Consider the following 6,591-nt stretch of genomic DNA (forward strand, 5'->3'; position numbering starts at 1 on the left):
TAATCACATAATCACACCCAAGAATTGGGATATTAGCTAGACATCATAAAAAGATAAAAATCGTTACCAAATTGGGTTTCCATCAACGGGATAAGACTAATTTTGTCTTTACAAAGGTCCAAGTTGAAGAATCTCAAAGACCCACTTCCAATTTCTCAAAAATGGAAAACTTCAAATCTTCAAAGCCAAGGGAAAAATGTCTCAAAAGTGAGAGTTCAAACTCAAAATTACTCTAATGAATGTTAGACCCTAAACTAAATGTTCAAAAACGTATTTATAGTAGCCAAAAATATGTTGCGAAGGGCCATTCGTCGCAGTAAGTCGGGCTCGCCGATCAACTAGGCGATCCGCCCTTTAACTTATTCCATCACCTTCTTGCTTTGGCCTTCAACATCCTCAAGGTCTGTAACTTTTGGCGATCTAACACTACATCGCGCAACCACTCGGCGATCCGCCAACTGCTCCTTTCTCTCGCTAACTTGTTTTTCTCCTTCAGGGCTTGGCACACTAGTACCGTAGGCGAGGTAATGGCCATTCGGTGACTCGCCAAATATATTTGGTGATCACCTGTTTCTCTTTTCTTCCTTCTTTCAGCTCGCTTCGTTCCTTTTTGCAAATTAGTGTCCTTGCTTTGTTCCTCAATCTAAATACTTGGAAATCAAGGATTTTACATCAGTTATTGGTACAAAATAAGCATTTGAGGACACTAAATCTATCCAAATAAAGCCCTAAATGAGTCCAAATCTTGGACTCATCAATAGGCAATGACTTTCTCATTTTGCATAAGGATACATCCTAACCCAATTCTCGAGGCATCACAATAAACGACAAAACCATATGTCCCTTTCGGTAATATCAACAGTGAAGCGAAAGTAAGTCTATCATTCAATTCTTGAAAACTCCTTTCACACGCTTCGGACCATAAGAACTTAACCTTCTTTTGAGTAAAAGTCGTCAATGGAGAAGTGATCAAAGAGAACCTTCAACAAACCTCCTATAATAACCGGCTAGTCCCAAGAAACTCTTAACATCCGAATGGGTTAGAGGTCTAGGCTAACTCTTAACCGCGTCTATCTTCTTAGGATCTACCTCAATACCCTTACCGAAAACAATATGCCCAACAAAAGCCATCGACCTTAGCCAAAACTCACATTTACTAAACTTTGCAAAGAGTTGTAAGTCCTTGAGGACTTGCAACACAATGATCGATATGCTCATCTTCACTCCTCGAATAGACCAATATATCATCAATGAACACAATCACAAACATGTCAAGGTATTGTCTAAACACCATATTCATCAAATCCATAAATTCCGCCGGAGCATTAGTCAAACCAAAAAATATAACTAAAAACTTATAATGACCATACCGAGTTTGAAAAGTCATTTTTGGAATGTCATCTTCTTTCACCCTCAGTTGGTGATAACCCCATCGGAGGTCAATTTTGGAAAAATAGTTGGCCCCTTGAATTTGGTCAAACAAATCATCTATCCTTGGACGATGATACTTATTCTTAATGTTTACCTTGTTCAATTGCCCGTAGTCAATACACATATGGAGTGAACCATTTTTCTTTCTAACAAACAAAATTGGAGCACCCCATGGAGAGATACTTGATTAGATGAAACCCTTATCTAACAAATCCTTCAACTGCTCTTTTAATTCCTTAAGTTCTGCTTGGGCCATACGATAAGGAGGAATAGAGATAGGTTGCACATCGAGAAGAAGGTCAATACCAAACTCTATTTCCCTTTTGGAGGAATACCGGGTAAATCTTCTGAAAACACTTTCGGAAACTCATTAGCAATGGGGACCGACTCAAGAGTAAGGGTATCAGAATGTATATGCCTCACCTTAACTAGATGATAAATGCAACCCCTAGAAATCATCTTTCTAGCTTTAAGACAAGAAACAAACAGACCCTTAGGCATAGACAAGAAACAAGCAGACCCTTAGGCATAGAATATCCCCCTTTCCACTCTAGGATGGGTTCATTTGGAAACTGAAACTTGACTACACGGGTTCTACAATCAATAGAAGTGTAACATGCATGCAAACAATCCATTCCAATGATAACATCAAAATCTAACATATCAAGCTCTAAGAGGTCAACAAAAGTGACTCTACGGGATAAGGAGACGAGACACTTTCTATAGACCCTCTTAGCCACAACAGAGAGTAGAGACAGAAAAATGATCTAACAACACATCTGAAATAATATAAAACCTCATAGCCACATATGGCGTCACAAAAGACAAGGTAGCACCGGGATCAAGTAAAGCATAAACATCAAGTTGGAAGACTTTTAACATACCGGTAACTACATCGGGAGAACTCTCTTTTTCACCACGAGTCTGAAGTGCATAAAATCTATTTTGCTTCTGACTTCCACTAGGACCAGATGAAGGATTAGGTCGATCCCGTCGATGACTATCTCCCTCATTATTAGCAACTGAGGGACAATCCCTTATCTTGTGGTCCATCTTACCACAACCAAAGCAAACATTAGAACCGGCTAGACATTTACCCTCATGCTTCCTTCCACATTTAGCACAAGTAGGTAATGAAGATCCACTACCATTTCCTCTTTGAGGCTTAGGGTTAGACACCCTATCTTTGTTGAACTTAGAAGGAACATTGGAGGAACCTTGACCGGAAAACCATTGTCAAAATTTAGAACGACCATGTCCATCAGACCTTCAATTGAGAAGTTACCATCACGGGTCTTAGCCCTCTTTCCCTCCCTAGACTTTTCCTTAAGTTTCTCCTATTTGATTTGTTGAGCATGAACCATGAGACGAGAGTTGTCCATATCATTGACAAGCATGGCGGTACAACATTCCTTAACCACCATCTCGAACACACCCGGCACAAACTTACTCATCCTTTCCCTAGGGTCGACAATCATAGTAGGAGCATATCGAGACAACTGTGTGAACTTCAAAGCATATTCCTTCACACTCATATTTCCTTGACGAAGGTTGATAAACCCAAGCACCTTTCCCTCCCTTATCTCAAGGGGAAGGAACCTATCAAGGAAAATAAATTTAAACTTTTCCCAATCAAGAGGACCCGCATCTTCCGCTCTCCCTTCTTTGCATTGGTTGAACCATATTTGTACGACACCCTTAGGTTGTTAAGTGGTCAATTCCACCTTTTCCACCAGCGTCACTCCCATGATCATCAACACCTTGTAAACCTCATCAATGAACTCTTCAAGGTCTTCCCCAAACTTAGAACCATGAAAATACAGAGGATTCATTCTAGCGAAGTCCCTCACTCTAGATGCCGCTGTAACCACATTTGGGTTCACGGGAACCACAACTTCCCTATTGGCTTGGGCCCCATGGCTGATGCTTATCGTGACCAACGACACTATCATATGGTATGAGTGTCTATGATCGTCGATAATATAATAATCCAACCAAGGGTTGGGGTCGTGTCCCAAGGTAGTGGTAGTGAAAATAGTAGTTAGGCTAGAATTTCGTTCTAGTTAGCTGTAGTTTGAGAAATTATCGAATAAAAATAAAGTAAATTCAAGTGGGTGACACCAAAATGTCAAATATCAATGGGAGTTTGTCACAGGTATATCTAAAACAATAAAAATAAAGAGAAAATCAAGTATGGGGAGAAGTTCTTGGGATGTGACCGCAATACAAGTTGAGATAAATCGTTGGGTACATGCTTTCAATAGGAAATTTGCAAGACAATAGTCACTAGTCTAAGCATTAAATGGAAATAAGTTCCCTCTCGGGCAACTTACCCCGTTTCAAATGCGTTACTCTCGGACACCCATTTGCCGCATGAAGACCAGCCTACGCCTTACCCCACTAACTCTCTCGAGCTGAGTGTTAGGATATGGGACTAGGGCTCACCCTATCGGGCTCTATCCTATCAGTAAGCAAGACCCAATAACAATATCAACACATATTTGCTAAATCACACCCCAAGAATGGGATTTTTTTAGCCACACATCAAGAAATAAGAAATTAAACCTAACATGATAAAGAAATCAACTCGGTATAGAAATTAAACCTTGAATTAAGCTACGGAAGAAGAATAAAGAAGACCCACTTCCAACTTGGGGAAGATGAACTCCTTTCTTCAAGTCTCCCATAGAACCCTCTCCAAACTTGAGAGAAAATATGAAAGCTAAAGTGAAAACTTACAATAATGTTCAGATCCACCTTAAAACTAATAGAGAGCTAGTATTTATAGTTTCAGAAAATAGTGCTGCGGCGGTTCGTTCGGCGAGGTAAGTGGGAATCGCTGATCGACTCGGCGATTCGCCCATCATCTGGTTCATTGCCTTCTGTGCTTGCCTACAACATCTCTGCGTCCTGGACCATTGTGCGATATTGTACTGCTTCGCGAAAGTGTTCGGCAACGCGCTGACTCTTTCTTTTTAACGTCGATTTGATCCTCTTCCTTCAGGGCTCCGAGTACTGGAACAAAGGGTAAAGTACGTCCCTTCGGCGATTCGCCAAGTGTGCTTGGTGATGTTCATGCTTCAGTTTCTTCGTTCTTTTTAGCCTTTTTGTTCCTTTTTGCGCCTAAGTGTCCATGTTTCCACTCAAACTTCAAATACCTGAAACTTAAGAGTTTTTATCAGATATTAGGATAAAAGAAGTATTTGAGGACACTAATTCTATTAAAATATGACCCTAAATGAGTCCAATTTGTGGACTCATCAACACCCCTAACTTAAACTTTTGCTTGTCCTCAAGTAAAACTCAAGTTCAGCAGTTCAAATAGGATGTCTCAAATAGTGATACACAAGACTAAATCATCAATATACATAACTAGACTCAAACTACTCATGCAAAGATCAATTGTGTACTCAAAGATTCAAGTAGTAACACACCATTACTAAAGATCCTCATGCTCACAACACTTGCTACTAATGCAAGTTCAAGCTCAACCACAGTATCAGAATGCCCTCACACAAAGAATGATTCCATATTCACTCCCTACTAGCCACGGGAAGTTAATGCAAGTCGATAGGTCCTTCAATCATGGAGTACACTATCGACTTTCCACACTTATCATGACAACATCACCGATCTTTGGCGCTTATGGGGGTAGCTAAAAGAAAGTCCTCGCTTTCTCTTGAACAAGGGAATGGCATCATAGCATTAGCTTCAACTGAACAAGCTCAACCTTGAAAAAAAAGGTGGTAGGCCGACGTTGAACGCTTCAACTTGGCCACCGAAGAAGGTGAAGGCTGGGTGAGAGACTAGGCCAACTTACTGCTTACTGCCATGGTTTAAGCTTTAGGCTCCATAGACCAAACTCTGTTTCAGGAATCAGATGCAACGCTTACACTCAGAAAGAGGAACATAATGCATGTTTTTACCCATAGGTTTGCCCTTATTTTCCAAGTGATCTTCGATTCGGCTTACTCAAGATCAAAAAGGTCTTTTCAAGGCTTGTAATGGGGCTGAGTGCAAAGGTATGGTCATTTTAGGCTCAGTGACTAAAGATCCTCATGAATTGTGGAGCTTTCAACACTTCTTTTTCTTCAACTTCTTCTATCAATCTTTCTTCTAGTGCTTCTAAGTTATACTATTATTCACTCCATGGATTGCTTGGAAACTCTATTTCTTTTGGACTTTTATTCCACAGTCTTCTCTTTCATTCTTTTCTTTTCTTTTTTCTTTTTTCTTTTTCTCTTATTCTTTTTTCTTTTTTTTTTATATATGGAGGGCTTCCATTTTTCCGCAACACCATGAATTAGAAGAGACTTTTCTTGCACTTCTTGACTTCTCTTTTTCCTTTTCACCACATCCCCAACTTAAGCTTTTGGCTTAAGTTGGCTATTCACTACATCACAAGTCATAAGGATTACAGGTGGTGGTTGAATAGAGGTCTAGGTTTTATCAAGTTTTCTTTCAAAGAAGGGTAAGGCTCAAGGGGTGTTCAAAAGAGTTTCACACGCTCACGGGTGGGTCACAAAAGAGGTATATGCTAGATTGGTTCACACTCTTTAAGTTGCCTAAGATCATTTCAAGAGCACACATTACTAAATCAATCAGACTAACGGGGAAAATTCTAGGTTTATTCATGCATGGTTCAAAGTAAGCTCATCACACAAGGCATTGATACTAAATCCAAACAAGACTACACACTTTCGCTAGTGTGCAACGATCATCACAAGAGAAATCAATTTGATACATGGCTAATCACAACGAGATGCAAAGAGTTCACATATTGCCTATGTAACTTCATTTGGTCTCATTGTAGCCGCACATTCATGTTTGTTCGATTGAGAGCACTATTTAAGTCATTGATATTGATTGAAACTGAGACTTAAATTTGTACGAGAATATCCACTTTCAACACGAGCGGTGGCGAAAATTTTCAAAAAACAAAAATTTATCAAAAGGGTCAAAATTATTTTGCTATTAAACCAAAAGAAAGCCATAAGCTCAAACAATCACAAAGCAGTTTTTAAAAACACAATTAAAAATAGACAGTACACCAAGACACAAGTATCCGAAACAATCGAAACAAGCAAAACAAGGTGGGCCTCACCCCACCACAAATAGAAACATTTGTCCTCAAATGCAAATAACAAAAAGAAATCATTG

This window comes from Solanum tuberosum, unplaced genomic scaffold (assembly GCF_000226075.1).
Source record: "Solanum tuberosum cultivar DM 1-3 516 R44 unplaced genomic scaffold, SolTub_3.0 scf00077, whole genome shotgun sequence".
Taxonomy (NCBI): domain Eukaryota; kingdom Viridiplantae; phylum Streptophyta; class Magnoliopsida; order Solanales; family Solanaceae; genus Solanum; species Solanum tuberosum.